This window comes from Excalfactoria chinensis, chromosome 6 (assembly GCF_039878825.1).
Source record: "Excalfactoria chinensis isolate bCotChi1 chromosome 6, bCotChi1.hap2, whole genome shotgun sequence".
Taxonomy (NCBI): domain Eukaryota; kingdom Metazoa; phylum Chordata; class Aves; order Galliformes; family Phasianidae; genus Excalfactoria; species Excalfactoria chinensis.
Genome location: NC_092830.1, coordinates 4878620 through 4893995, shown reverse-complemented (window position 1 = coordinate 4893995; position 15376 = coordinate 4878620). Strand labels below are relative to the sequence as shown.

The window sequence follows — 15376 nt, the reverse complement described above, 5'->3', positions numbered from 1 at the left end:
AGTATTTATGTGCAGTTCTATATTGTATGGCACCTTGTTTTAAGTGCATGCCATGATTTAAAATGCCACAATATATGCCAATATTGGCTTGTAATTGTTTTCTGTCTGAGGCTTGTTTCACATTTTGCACCTTTGAAAGACTTGTGGGAATGGGACATTCCTTCAGTTGTTTGTTATTTATAGAATGCCAAAAACCTTTTTCTCTCTCAAGCACTGTTGCTTTTATTGCTGATGAAGCCTCATATCGCTTCAGTGACTCACAAGAAACTTGTGATGTTCTTTTCAGAGATCTGTCGGCCTCACCTATATCCTCCTGGAAGCTACGCTAGGGCACACGGAAGAGAGGGAGGTGACAGGTGACAACTAGCGTGGCTTCACCAGGGATGGATCCTGTCTTAACAATTTACTGGCCTTTCTTTCTATGATGGACTAAATGGACCAGAGAAGAGTCGCTGATATTAACTATCCGGATTTTTGGTAAGGCTTTTAACACTGTCCCCCACAGTATCCTTCTCTCCAAATGGCAAAGGTAAAGATTTGATGGCTGGACCATTTCGTGAATGAAGAAAATGAGTCACTGCCTGAAGGTGATGAGTGGTTTCCCTCACTGGGCAGTATTGGTACCAATGCTTTTCAGTGTTTTCATCAGTGGAATGAAGAGTACCCACAGCAGGACAGCAGATGGCACCTTGCTGTTCAGTGTGGATAAGAGGTTTGAGTGGCAGGATGTGATGCTAGGACACCTAGACGAGCTCAAGCAGCGGGCCTTGTAGAATCTCCACAAACTCATTTTCAGGATCTGCCACCCAGATGCCCCAGCTTCAACGTTTCCCACTACCAATAGAAGCTGGGGGACAAAAGGATTGATCACAGCCCTGCCCAAAAGGACTTTGGGGGTGCTGGTGGATGGGGGAGTTGGATGTGAGCCAGCAACAGCCTCTTGCAGCCCAAGAAACCAACGGTATCCTGGGCTTCAGTTAAAAGGTACTTTTGGAAATTCATCAAAAGCAAACAAGCAACAAAGGGTTTTGATGAAGGGTTTTTTGGTGAATGATATCTTGTAAGAAACAATTAAGTTAGACAGAGGCTTCGCTTCATTCCCACTTCTGATTGCCTCTGATTTGACTATTGTATTCTAGATTCTTAGTTCTGTGGAAACTCAAAATGTGCCTGCCATACAAAACATAGGATAGATCATGCTGGCTACTTTACCTCCAATCCATTTTACCGTGAAATGGTTTTAAACATTTAAGCACTATGAACACTTCTGAGTCATTATTTTTTCTTCAAAGAAATCTACCTTAGTATTTTTCATGTTTAACGTTTTGCCCTGCGCTCATCACATGCTATGACAAAACAAATCTAAGAAGTGGGAAATTTATTTCTTTGGAAAGGGGCCATTAACAACTGGGGTTTGCGGCAGCTTATTTTTAATTATTTTTAGGTCTGCTAGAGCTTCCAATAAATGTTGGGAACATGGCAGTTGTTTCACCTGCAAAAACATGAATAGCACTGTTATTTATGTATTTATTTTATGTTCTTTGCCCTGTCATGATCTGCCTGCTCAGCAGGGGGAAATCTATTGAAATACTGGAAGGCCATAGTGATATCTTTCGTCAAGCCCTCTGTTCTCCAAGCTGGAGAAGGCCAGCTCCTTCAAACTTTCTTCATAGGAGAGGTGCTCCAGCTCTCTGAGCATCTTTGTGGCCCTCTGGGTGACGGGTCTTCTAGTTCTGATAGAACTTTCCTGGGTGGAATAAGCAAGCTGTTGTATTTCTAAATAGACAGACGTGGGTTTGAAAGGGTTAGTAAAGGTCTGCATAATCTGTTTAATTTATGATGAATCATTCTTACGATATGAGAACATTTTTATGATTAACATCTGCTAGAAGTGGGTCTAGCGACCCTATTGTCTATCTTTTCTGGGTGTAGTCAGCAAAGGTAGTAAGTTAAGTATTGATTTTTATCTTGCTGTATTGTTAGCCCTACCTGTGTTGGTCTGTTTGTGCTCATAGCTCCTTCTTTCCCTGCTTTTCCAGCACTTCAAACTATCCTTGGAATGAGAAACAGATCTAAGATTCAAGTCCAAGTTGCAAATTCAGCGCCGTTGTTGAAGAGCACCAACGCTGAAGCTCCTCGTTTGCTACAGGGCTCTCTTGCTCCAGTTCTGGAAGCTTTGAAGACTGACTGTAAGCTTGATAAGCAGCCGGACGCAAGTTATGCACCCTATAATGTGTTCAAAGCCTCTCGTGCAGTAACGCTTCAGTTTCTTTGTAACCATAAGGCCACAGTTTTTTCACTTTTAAATGAATTGTGTTTTTGAGAACTGTGGTTGGTAGGTGTTTGTCTGCCGCTTGCCCGCTATTATGTAAAACAACTTGTATTGTGTTACTTGTATGTTCTTGGAAACAATTTCTTGGAAATGATTATGCACTGAGCATTGCATTAGTGATTTCAGCGAGTTGTTAATTGTTAATGCTTGGAAGACTAAGTAAGATCACCCCTAGGACATGAGTACTCTTGCTTCTTTGTATATGTAACAATATTGGGCTGATACAAACTATCTGACCAAAGTGAAATAATGTTTCCTTTGCTGCGAGAAAAAAAAATGGTTGTAGAGCTTTCAAGGGAGACACTTAACTTGTATCCTATGGATTATCAATGCTGTGTTTATGGAGCAAACATTAAATTGTTACTAACAGTAATCTGAAAACTTAACTGAGCAGTGGCATTCTTTGTCTTTTTGCGTTCCCTTCTGTTTGCAGATAAACATATATCAGTGACCCACAGAGCATCACAGAATCGTTCTGCTGAGAGAACACGTTAGACAGATTGTATCTCAGAAACTAAATGCAGTTTTTTGTCTAGACTTTATAAGCAGAACAAAGAATGTGGCCGCTGGAGCTTTGCTCATCCTTTCCAGCAAGCACAGACACATTTCCCTTGAAACAGAAAAGCACAGAGGGCAGAAAAGCAGGCCATTTAAACTTTTGTTCACTGAGATTATTTTCAGGCAGAACAATCCTTCACGATTGCAGTGTAACACCATATCTGTAATTAGGAAAACTTTCTGGTTTTGAAATCTGTTGCAATTGGTCTCAGTATGGCTGAGTGTGCAGCTAAACACCTCAAATCCTTCCTATCCTTCAAGCTACCTTCAGTTTTCAGAATGTTTCAGCTCTGAGATTCTGTTTGAAGTTTTCCCGTAGGGTTTCACCAGGGATCATTTATCTGGCAGTAACAAGAACCTGGCAGTTCCGATGGCCTGACCTCTGAGGTACAAGGCAGCTTCAACTGGGGAAACTCCAGGGCAGCAGCACGTCCTGGTGAAAAACACTCACTGTAACGAGCTTTTTGTCACTAGATTGTCAGTGCTCATAAAGCACGCTCAGGGTTTATGCATTTTACTGTTCAATACTGAAATAAAAAACGATACTTCAAATTCTGATATTAAAGTAGGAGCACGAGGATGAAAATCCAGGGAGCTGCATGGAAGCATCGGAATGGAACATGAGAAAGTACACCTCAGAATTATTCTTTTAGATTTAAGTGTACCTAGTAAACCAGTCTGTATTCAGCAAGGTGTTTAAAGCCCATCTGATACCTGCACATATTTCTGCCTGTTCTCTTACTCAGAACTCCAGCCCCCATCCGGAACAAATGAAGCTACCGTGTTACATCACACACCAAATTTCAAGCGGTGATAAATGGGGGAGTCGAGTAGCTGTATTGTAAAAACCACAATTATCGGGGGTTCATTTTCTTTTGTATTTTCCCTCCATCATTCCCATACTACTGGATCTGTGGAAACTGAATAAATGATTTTACATTTTAAAAGATCTCTTGGGTATAAGTTATCACATTTACAATATCTATATATTCTTTCAGAATTTTATTGAAAGTACAAGCAAGACTAGCTTGATATGTTACAAATTGGCTTTCTCTTCCTTTTGCATTTCAATTATGTCTGCCAAAGCTATTTAAAGCCTTTCAGTACACTACTTAAAGGAGCTCTTGGAGAAAAATCTCTCGCAGTTTTCCAGTGCCAAAAACACCACTCATGTCATTACTGGGGAAGTTTTCTGGGTGCTGCCCTGTAGGGGATATTGTATTTCAGCATATATCCAGGGTACGTGAAGTAATTCAGAACAGCAGAGGTCAGATTCCCGCAAGTGCCCTATTCTGCTCAGCCCCATTCCAGGAGCACAGGTGGATCTACTAAGGGAAGCGATCTGCAGTTATGTTACACCCAGGTCAAGTTTAAAGAGCGCTTACAGTTCATCGGGAAACGCTGCCCGAGTGCGGTGAAATTTCCCCAGACGGCTGAACACAGCTCCCACCTTTGAAGAACAACTGTATTACTTTACAGCTGTACCATTTCTGCTCGCTCAATTACTATTTAATCAATTGTTCTGGGAAAAAATAATTAAAGAAAACAAATAATAATAATAATAATTAAAAAAAACTATTGTCTCGCTTGAGCCAATTGCTATGAACAAGCTATTATTTTTGGGGGCGTTATGATAAAATCTCCTAAGTTGTCTTCCTGGTTTATTTTTAACCTAATTTAATGTGTATGGATTACAAACACAAAATCATACTTCATCAGTGCACCTGCTACTTTTCACCAGGCGGAATCGGCCTCTTTCTGCAGTTCAGGTACGAATCAATAAGAACCTTTGTGCATTTTCTTCAAAGAAAAAGTGACCGAACTAGGCCAGAAAAAAATGGAGCAGGTTACAGAAGGCCGGAGGAGCCCATTCCACTTGAATCGCTGCAGCTCCAGCGGCGTCACATCGCCTGTTGGTTTGCGAGCACGAAGCGGTTGGAGAAGAACCCAGTGGTGACCGCTTTGGGCCTCTCGTTCAGAATCTGTAGCCCAGTAAATGTTCGCTTTGAGCACACGCACCCATTTGCAGGCAGTAGGTTCGGAAAGCGAGAGATGTCTGTTATTTATACATTTACAAGCCAAGGAGTTGTATGTGCCAGTACCCGATTGCTGTAGTTCACAACTAAATTAACTTATGGTTTTGTCAGAAAACCAGCAGGCAAAAGTTTCCTCCCGCCACCCCCAAAATATCCAGATTTCCAATTAAGAACAAGACTGCAAAGCAAAGTGAGTTTAATCACTGAAGTCTTTACACAGTACCGGTGTCCTTGGAGAGGACTGAACTCTTTCCGAAAGCGTTCCTACCCATGTATGTGTCACATCAATGTAACCCCGAAAAGCACCGTACAGAGCCGTTCATAAAGCTGTGCTGCAAATGTCCTTCATCAGCTATTGTGTCAGGCACATCATTAACCCCTGCAGGAGTTTGCCACATCCCTGCTCCCATATTTCCACCTCCACCTTGAGTTTTTTTTCCTCAGTCAGCTTTAAAGTTCTTACATATTTAACAAACTTTTTTTGTTGTCGTTTTTTGGGGTTTGTTTGGTTTTTTGCTTTGTTGTTGTTTTTAGTGTGAGTTTTTTTTTTTTTCTCCTTTTTTTTTCTTTGGATGAGGGCCAAGAGAAAGCATGGCAGAGACAGAAAGCGGACAGCAGGGGACTCTGGAGACCGTTAATGCCGGGGACGTTCTTTGGAAGGGTGTCTCGTGAGACGCAAAGCGATCCGTTCCAATTTGACACAATTATTTAACTGATTTATGAATCCATCAAAGAGGCGAGAAGGGGAAGCGCGTACTAAGCTGTCATTTACAGAAACGTCATCTCAGCCCCTAATTCAGATCTCGGGTTCACGTGTCAAACTGTCACGTCCCCGGGCCGACCGTAACGAGCCCCAGCTGCGCTAACGAGGCGGCGAGCGTCAGGCGGGGCCGCGACCGCCCCGTCGCAGCTGCGGCGGCCCGGGAGCGGCTGCGGTTCGTCGGCAGCCCGGGGGCGGAACCGCGCTGACGCCTCTTAAGCTCCGCCTGAGGCCGCCGGTAGCCACGAGGGATCAGACCGGAATCAGCATTATGAGGAGCTGGAGCGGGTGGCTTTTCTTCGTCCGGTCGTCGTGTCGGTGAGTCCAAAAGGCGGTAGGTGGGGCTGTTTTTTTACGCGTGTTTTTGGGCTTGATTGTGATGTTTTTCGTCGTTTCGTTTCAGGCTGCTGCCGGACCTTTCGCGTCGAGGATCGGCCCTGACCGGTGAGTGGTTCTATTAGAACCGGAGCCGCGGAGACGGCGCGCTTCGGAGCCGTCCGGGGCCCGGCTTCCCCGGTGGGAGATCGCCGGGCTTTCGCCGCGCTCCGTTCGGGGCAGACGCGGGGTCCCTGCTGTGCTCCCCTGGCTTCTGGGAGCCGGCGCGGCGTCGCCGTCCGGCCGCCGTCACGTTTTCGGAGGGAGCCGCCGCTCGGTTTTCCGAGTCGCAGCGCAGCCCCGCCGCGTTCTCGGTCCGTCCCGAGTTTTTCAGCGGCTTTCTCGCATCCTTCCTTTTTGTCGAGGCGGAGCGAGCGGGACGGGGCCGCGTTCCTGCGGCCTCGGTGCCGCCGGGAGTAAGAAGCGACGGCGAGAGCCGCTTAAACGGCATCTTTTTCGCAGATCGACCGAGGGTCGCGGCGGAGACTCCTTTATGCCGGAATCGCTGAGGCGGTGGAAGCCTTGAGCCTTTAGAGGCTAACAGGTATGTCTTTTTTGTTTTGTTTTTTGCAGTAATCTCGCAGGTCCGCCGTTCGGCCGCTTCTATTTCCTTGCCTTTAATTAGGCGCGGCGGTCGGGTTCCGACCCCGCGTTTCGGAAGGGCCGGCGCGGTACCGCCGCCGGACGAGCCCGGGCGGAGAGGGACCCCGGGGCGGCCTCGCCCCTTCGGCCGGCGTTTTTGGGCGCATCGGTCCGTCTCGCTTTCGGGGACGCGTTCGTGTGTTCTCTTGTTTTCTGTGTAGTTTCATGAGCGTCGTCTCATTCTCCACACGGAGACGCGGCTGGACAGGAACGCTGTCGTGGAGTGCTTACAGATTTTTACAGGAATACGTTCCGGGGACGAGGCGGCGGAGTCGGTGTTGTGGCGAGAGTTCCTCGAGGGACGCGGAAGCGAGGGGAGCGCCGAGGAGCGGGGCTCGAGCGGCCGGTCCGCGTGTGTTTCATTGCCCGGGGTCGTCCGTCGCAGGCCGGGACCGAGAAGCGTGGAAATGGGCGTGCACGCATCCAAAAGGAGCTTCTCAACTTCAGTCGTTTGTTCTAGCTGTAGGTTTGTACGTCCCTGCTAGTTGTCAGGAAAGTGAAATGTATCTTTGCAGGAGGTTCGGTCAGCGAGTCTAACACTAAAATTTTTGTGCAGGTGACAGGAGACCGGGAGGAGCGCGAGGCCTCCGGAGCTCGTCTTCAATTGCGAGTAAGTGACGGGAGTAACCTGAACAAAGGGAGTTGGGGTGAGTGATTTTTCAGGTAGCTTTTCACTCAATGAATCATTTTATTTTTGCAAGGGACTGGAGGACTGCAGGGTAAAGACGATCGGCGCAGCTTTTGGGAAACGTGAGAAGGACGGCCGGCAGAACTACAGGTTTTCACTCTCCAGACAGGTTGTGGAGTCGTGTGGTCCCGGGATACTCAAGTTGGGCCCGCAGCATTCGCAATGGAATAACCATCACAAAGCCACGGAAGCAAGGGAGATGAACAGCAGGATTTTTTGTTCACATCGGCAAGGGAGCCGAACAGCAGGATTTTTCTTTCACATCGCGTTCTGTAGCGGAGCATCGGCTTCGACAGGGAGGACGGAGGGGAGCGAGCCGTCAGACGAGAAGGTCGGCCACCCGGAAGCCCGTCGGGATGAGGATACGGCGTCACCAGGTAGGGGCTGTGTTTTTTCTACTCTTTTTTTGGGGGAAGGTGGAGCGGTTTCAGTCGTGCGAGTTGTTAGAGGATTAGGGTTAATGGAGAGAGGGTTGAGAAATATTGGTGTGGTTGTCCTGTAAGGGTTTTGTAGTGTGAGGTGCTATGTCTTCGAGCTGTTTAGTTTGGTCAGGTTCTAGTGCAGCTGGTGCGTCTGTCGATGTCGTGGCTGGCGGGCAAAGGCAGGAGAAAGGTCGTGCTAGAGTGTCTAGCGGGCTGTTTTTTGGGGTTCAGCAGACGGTCTGTTGGAGGTTAGCACTGCGGTGAGGGGGTTGTTTTTCTGTTGCCGTTTGGCCATAGTTAGTGGTTATGGTGGAATGTTTGTTCATGTTGCCGCAGGGAGTTGCAACGGGCACGGTGGCAGGGGGCGAGTCGGGCGGCTCCTTTGGATCAGGTCTAGGGGCTCGCATAGGTTGGCGTTGTGTTCTTTTGTGCTGTTTCTGTTAGTGCGGAGCCTGATGTCTGGAAGGCAGGGAAGCTCGGTTGAGGCGTTAGTGCACGCGGTGGCTTCTTTGTTGCATTTGCCTCGGTCAGCAGTTGGTTTTGTTGAAGGTCAGTTAATGTTTCTCGCTGAGTAGTTGGTTGTTTGTGTCTTGTTAGGACTTGGCTGGTTTCTGGTTTTTGCGGCACCGAGTTTTCTGAGTTTTGGCTGCTGTATTTTGAGGGAAAATCTTCGTGTCGGTGAGCGTGCAGAGTTTTCGGCTTTTGTCAGCGGTCGTTGAATTTTCTTCGTAGAGTAGTTGCGGTTGTGGTGTGTCAGGAGTCGGTTTGTTTCTGTAGTGTTGAGTTTGGTGTTTTTTGCAGATTCAGTGTGTTGTTTGAGCATGCAGAGTTTGCTTTGGTTGTTGGTTAAATGTTGTTGAGGAGTTAGATGTTAGTGTGTTTGTTAGGACTTGGCTTGTTTTTTGTGGGGAAAGTGTAGTTGCTTGAGTTTCTTTTTCTGTGATTGGTCTGTTAGGTGTTGGCTTGTTTAGTATTTTGTGGTGTTGAGTTGTCTTTGTTAGTTTTGGCTGGTTTTTTGCGGAGTTAGTGTTTGAACATGCAGAGTTTTCTTCTTTTGTTGTTTAAATTTGGTTGAGTTGGATGTTTGAGGTGTGTTTGTTAGGTCTTGGCTTGTTTAGTTGTCTTAGTTTTTGGCTGGTGTTTTTTTTTCAGAGTTTTGTTCTTTGGTAGTTTAAACTTCTTTTTTGAGAAGTTAGATGTTTTGTTAGTACTTGGCTGTTGTTTTTTTTGGTGTTTGTTTGTAAGGACTTTAGCTTTTTGGTAGGTCTTTGAGTCTTTTTTTTTTCTTGGCTGTTAAGTGTTGTTTGTTTGGGCTTTGCTTTTGTCTTGTATGATTTGGAATGTAAGGGGGAAACTCTGGCTGCTCACTCTTGGAGTGAGTGGTCAGAGTTTCCCCCTTTGTAATGGGGCTAGACACCGGGTTTTGCACTATCTCTAAAGAGATATATTTTTTTTATTTTTGGGCGGGATGGTGGGTTCATGTCGGTCTTTTTGCCGGTGGGGGGGGCCTGTCAAGGCCCCCCCTGAGTGGGGGTGTGAGGGGGGCCCCACCTGGTATAGGGGCCCCCTGAGTGGGGGTGAGGAGGGGGCCCCACCTGGTATAGGGGCCCCCTGAGTGGGAGTGTGGGGGGGGCCCCACCTGGTATAGGGGCCCCCTGAGTGGGAGTGTGGGGGGGGCCCTCCTGGCATCGGGGCCCCCTGAGTGGGGGTGAGGAGGGGAAGCCCCTATAGAAGGGGCTTCCCCTGAGTGGGGGTGTGAGGGAAGGCCCCTTCTTCCTATAGGGGCTTTCCCTGAGTGGGGGGCAGCTTCTGCTGATGTTGTCTTCCCTGTGTGCTTGACTGTTTCCCACGTGGTGATGGTGGTTTTGTGGTAGGGCTCCTGGGCTGTAAAGGAAGAGGCTTGGAGGAGCTGGGCTCTATGTCCTGCAAAAGAAGAAAAATGAATTGAAGTGTTAGGGCAAACCAGAATGATTAAATAGCTTTTCTCTGTGTAGTCACTAAATGGCAATTGAGAAGCAGAGGGAGTTGCCCTCTAAAAGGGTTTGGATAAGTGGCTGGAGGGTAAGTGTGCCTGCAGTGTATGTGTCTGGTATGCTGTGGGTGTTTTATAGTATTGATTGAAATAGTTTGAGATACCTGAGAAGGAGTTAAGTTGCCACTTTGCTCTCTAAGTGTTTTGTGTTCTCTTCTAGGAAAGCAAGTCAATTAAGCAGAAGAATAAAGAAGATGGTCCTGATGGCTCCTCTTGTGCCAAGTCAAAGGCTGACTCCACTGCTTTTCTACATTTGTATAACATTAAATAAACTCTTTTTGCAGTACTGAGGTTTAACTTAGTATTTCTAAGTAAGTGTGCCTCCCTAAATGTGTGCTGATTGCAATCTGTAGGCAGACAACTTAAATTTCAAGAATAAAATATGAACTAGGATTTGCTTTGTAAGAGAAGTCTTCTACTTTGTATTACTACTTTATTTTAATTATTATTAAAGTAATAATTAATACTTTTATTAATTTATTTACTACTACTTTATTATTTATTACTTAAGCCCAGCTGTAGAGGGCAGCATCAGGATATAACTCTGTTCTCATTTCAGTGTGTACCACTGGCATATCTCTAAGCTCGCTTCTGTGATGTGAGAAACAGGTTATGATGTCTGTCTTGTTTGGAGACAAATAAAATAAAGGCTCAAAATGGTCTTTCAATAAAGCTGTTGTGGGTGTTAGTGAGTGCTGTGTGTTGTCAGAAGTGAGTGGGATGTCTTATGCAATTGAGGGAAAGAGAAGCCATGCTCAACACTTTGCACAGAGGATGCCTGTCTGTCTCTGAATAAAACAAAGATAAACCCCACAGTAAAATGTCACTTACCTCAATAAAAGATGTGCTGGCTACTTCTGGACTTGAGCCTTGTTCCTTTGGTGGGGGTGTTAGGCTGTTTATCATGATTAAGGCAAAAGGTGACAAAGATGATCCCTTGTAAGCAAGCCCACTTGCTGTGTTTTGTAGCCTGTAGAAACAGAAATTGACACTTAAATTCAAAAGAAGCTAATGCAGAACTATAACATATCAGATATGCTTTATGCGACAAGTAAAACTGCAGAGTATGATACCAGTGGTCTTATTGCTGCAGTTGAGCATATGGATAGAAGTATTCCTTTAATTCAGTAAAGCCTTGAGCTCTTGAGAAAACACTTCTTTCTGTGTTACGGTTAAGTTTGCTGACAATTTACTTGGTTTTTCCCTAGGAAACTCTCTAGCTGCTGCTTCTCTTTGAAAGCCTTTGCCTTGAAACTTGGTGATTTTCTGTGAGCCTTGGTCCCAAACTGAGACTTAACTCTAATACAAAAGGGTGGGGTGGTATTGTATCACATTGTTCTGACTGAAATAAAAGAAACTGCATTCCCTTCTGCCTCTGTATAATAAAAGTAAACAGATTGAATCTTTTCTGCTGTAGTCTGCAGTTATGTACTGGCTACATGTTTAATAACTGATCTGTTTCTGCTACCATTGAAGTGCAACAGTTGTTAGATAATTCAGGATTGTGTGCAGAGCTCACTTAAAAATGATTCTGCTTTCCTATTGATATGAACAGCACAGCACTACATTAGTAGATATTTCTAATTAATAGTTCAAGAACACGTTAAAAGGCAAATGATCATCACAACAAGCATAATGATGGATTGTTTTCCTGAGGAATGCTTGAAGTCTCTTTAACTGCGCTAATAAATGCTTATAAGAAACAACAAGCTCATCACAATTACAAGTCTGACTTTTCTAGTAAATACAAAAAGAAAACACCCTATTGCTCCTTGCTGCTCACTGTCAGTCTGTTGACTGCCCCGGCTATTGCTGAGAGTCCGGTCCAAATGCTTCGGCAAGGGGGTTATAACAGGTCAGTCTCCTGCACCCTCGCTGTCTATGTAAGATCTAAACCAGCTAACAGATAACCAGTCACAGCCACACTAATAAAGTATGAAACTTGGTGCGTTACCTACCCTTTCCTTGAACACCTCTCGGGATACTGACTATGAATCAGTAAAAAAATAAAAAAAAAAATAATAAAAAAAAAGTATTTATATATATATATAAATAAAGAGCAGAATTGCTCTTGCCAAACTGCACATGCTTTGCCAGCCTCTCCTCTCGTCATTTATCCTAACAAACGCTTGCAGTCTCCTTTGTAGGGGGTCTGAGTCAGTGCTTTTTATTATATATAAGAGGTACAAGGAGGAAGGGCTGTCTGCTGAGATAGGAGTGACTTTCTGCATCCCCCCGCCCGACAAGCATCTTCCTTACATGCTCAGATAATACAGAACTAGAACACGGCACAGACGCCTCTCTTTTGTTATGCGTGCGCTCAGTGGAGCGAGCTGATGTTAGAAACAGCAAAAATAAAGGAAGGCAAACTCGAAAGCAGAACTTATAGCAATTAATTACTGAATCACAATTGCTTAAACCGCTGCAGTTAATGACCCTATCCCCTTCATGCAAAATGGCAAACAGGTCAGAATCAGTAATACAGATATAGCTAACAAGTACAGATTGCCTCCCACGCAGCATCAAAGACTTTCAACTGCTAAAATCCAAGACATTTCACTAAACATATTGTCTGCATAGAATCAGTATTAGTGTGTTCTACCACCAATACCCAGAAGGGCTGAACAGAAAGTAAGTTCTGTAGCTATGAAGACTCAAACAGCCAAACACGCCCCTCTCTTGATCCCCTACATTGAAAAACGCCCTCCCTTGTCACGCCGTGTGGGAGCTCCCACATTCTCTAGGATCTACGCTCACGTGGGGAAATCTCATCTACAGTAATAGCCCTTCTGCATCAAATTGACTTTTCAAGCTGACAAGATAAATCCCTGCCCTCAAAACCGTGCAATAAATGTCAAAGTAAGGGGATTTTTTTCCCAATTAAAGAGAAATCAAACCTACAATGACAGTAGGAGATCTTTTAAATTCCTTTCTCTGATATAACCCTTCTCAGCAGTTTCTAAGTTCTTAATTACTTCACACGTCAAAATCCAGCCATATAAATAGAAATATTAAGGCTACAAAGGAAAGGCTACAGCTATTATCTTTGTAACAGCACCGGAACCACTGCCGTGAGATCACGTAACAAAAAGAACAAGGCTTACCTGTCTCTGAAGATCTAGGCTCACTGAAAAATTCCACAAAGGAGGGATCTCGAGCGAGATATCCTTCCTCGCTGGCAAAAGGCCCTCGAGTGAGGTCTGAGAGGGGCAGAACCTGGTTCCAGCCCTTCCCGTTGTTATGGTAAATCGCCTCCGCCTGTGCTCCCGAGACAGACCCGGTCTCCTCGCCCAGGTGCCGGATCCGGTGATTCGGACGTGGATTCTGAAGTTCCCTGACAGTCTTGCAAATCTTACTGCTTATGATACAATCTATATATATACATAATATATATATATATACATACTATATATATATATATATGTATATATATATATATATATGTATGTATGTATGTATGTATGTATGTGTATATATATATATATATATATATATATATATATATATATATATATACTATATATATATATACTGGTATACTCCAGTACCTAGACACACTAGCCTCGGATAAGTCAGGCAGAACCGGTTATCCTTCTCAAAGCCTTTCCCGAAAGATGGGATCCCCCAAACTTCGCCACCTTAGCAAAAGCTTGGCAAGAGCTTAGCGAAAGCTTCCCAGAACTCCAAGGACTCTGAGCTCAGTACATGAGGAAAGAAGGCTGCGGAGACTGTCTGACTGACAGGCTTTTCTACTGTTCTGTTTTAAATGGAACTCTGATTAAGTGAGATGATCAAACAAGAAAGCTCATGCCTCAAGTCGCTGTCTGACTTGCTGAACCCTCATCTCCACTACTTGTGCTGAGATAGAAGATCAAATCTGACATTTCTCAGAGAGAAGCCACTAGCAGAATTTGTTCAATTCCCAGAAGGGGCAATTGTTTAATTCAAAGAAACCTCACAGTCATATGTTCAAAAGCTCACAGGTTTCCAACCCATCTTGTTTGCAATGCCAATACTCCAAGTATTCCAACTATTTTACCAGGGGAAAAAAACCAAACACACAACAGCACTATCAACAACAACAACAGCAACAACAACAACAAAAGATGAAATCATCCTTTCTTTGCATCTCAAATCATTAACCCTGCAGTACGTACTCTGCTCACACAAGTCTCAGTTTTCTTTACCCCACGGGGATGAATAGCATCCCCTAAGACCCGCTCTATGGAGCAGTGCTCTTCAGCCTCGTACCCGATAACGCAAATATAGAAATCGCGCGCACCCTAGACATGATCACTGATGGCACCAAGCTCGGTGGTGCTGCTGATACAATAGAAGGGAGGGATATCATCCAAAGGGATCTAGACAGATATGAGAAGCAAGCCCACGTGAACACTACGAGGTTCAAAGAAGCCCGGTGTCCCGCTTGGGTCAGGGTTCTAGCGAACTAAAAGCTGAACGTGAGCACAACGGCACCCCCTTGCGGCCAGGAATGCCGGCGGCATCTTGGGCCGCGACAGAAGAGAAAGGGCGTCGGGAAGAGGGAGGTGACGGTCCCCCTCCGCTCTGCCCCGAAGGGCCCCGGCTGGAGTCCCGCGCCCGGGCCTCGGGGGGAGAAATACTGCCGGAGTGGCTCCGGGGGAAGGCCGCAAAAGGGAGCAAAGGGCTACAATACTTCTTCCAACGAGAAACATTGAGGGGTTTGGGTCTGTTTATCACAGGGGACAAAGGCCTCATTACAGCCTACTAGCACACGAAGCGAGCTCATAAACAGGACAGACGCTGACCTGTTATGCGGTCTGTGTGATACTGTTGTACTGACGTGAAGTACAGCAATAACAGGAGGGTGGCAAAGCGCTAGGCTGCGGCAACCTAAGACGAGCCCGAACGCAGCAACTGCCGCAGAAGCAGCACCAAAGAAAAGAAAAACGCCTCACCTTCTAAAGATCTCTCTACTACTCACAGAACTCGGGCACGATGCTCTCACCTCCGCCGCCGAGTCTTAAATGAGGGCTGCGAAGGGGTGGATCCCGGCTCCGCCCCTTACGCTGCGGCGCCCGCACCTGAGCTCTCCCGGGTCGGCCCGGCCCCTTCTCGCCACGTGCTCCGTCATCGCTTCCAGCTGTGACTTGTCATCTCTGTTACAGCCTGAAAGAGACAGGATAAGGCAGAACGGCTTTAAACTAACACAGGGGACATTTAGGTGACATCTGATGAGGCAGGAATGTCTTACTCGGGGCGGCGAGGCGCTGGCGCGGGGCGCGCGGAGGAGCCGTGACGGCCCCGCGTCCGGAGGCGTTCCGCACCCGGTCGGACGGGGCTCCGGGCGGCTCCGCCGAGCGGGTGGCGGCCCTGCCTGCAGCGGAGGTGTTCCGACGGCGTGATTCTTAAGCTCTGTTGCCACCCGAGCCGCTCTGTCATAGAAATGGACGCTGAGCCAATATTTCAAAATGCTTTTTAACATTCGTAAGAAAACCCACAACCGACATCAGAATTTCCACAGAGGATTTTACTGCACAAAGCAGAGCCAG

At 46.0% G+C, this 15376-nt stretch overlaps 2 long non-coding RNA genes across 2 annotated transcripts in view; one reads left to right on the top strand and one right to left on the bottom strand.

The window, feature by feature from the left end:
- LOC140254264 (uncharacterized) overlaps window positions 1-15376 on the top strand; it is a 333994-nt gene that overhangs the window by 273569 nt on the left and 45049 nt on the right. The gene's annotated exons all lie outside the window — the stretch shown is intronic.
- On the bottom strand, window positions 9502-14875 carry LOC140254252 (uncharacterized). Its single transcript, XR_011904107.1, has 3 exons — window positions 14783-14875; window positions 10677-10815; window positions 9502-9736 (listed from the first exon to the last, which is right to left on the bottom strand). It is a non-coding gene; the product is annotated as an uncharacterized lncRNA (long non-coding RNA).